Below are 335 nucleotides of genomic sequence, written 5' to 3'. Positions count from 1 at the left end.
GGGGGGTGAATAGGCGATTTTTATGAAAGTCTTCAAAACGTGAGAGTTGTGAAGACAAACAGTGAAGATCATGCCTATTACTATGCAGCGGAAGTTAGATTACACTAGGCCAGTCATGGTCATGTGTTCAATAGAGTGAAAGCGCAATGACAAACAGCTTCAGTGTAATAAGGATCAGGTAGGAAGAAGTTATGAAGCCGAACAGATCATACATTCATGTTGTGAAGACAAAAGATAAAGCAAGCATGCAATGGCTTCACAATGAATAACTGTAAGTGAAAGGAAGTGAAGATGAAACCAGTGACGCGTTGAAGACAATGATTTGTTGGACCAGT

This window comes from Triticum urartu, chromosome 2 (assembly GCF_003073215.2).
Source record: "Triticum urartu cultivar G1812 chromosome 2, Tu2.1, whole genome shotgun sequence".
In the NCBI taxonomy this organism is placed as follows: Eukaryota; Viridiplantae; Streptophyta; class Magnoliopsida; order Poales; family Poaceae; genus Triticum; species Triticum urartu.
The sequence above is the reverse complement of the archived record's forward strand: the minus strand, read 5'-3'. Positions refer to the sequence as shown.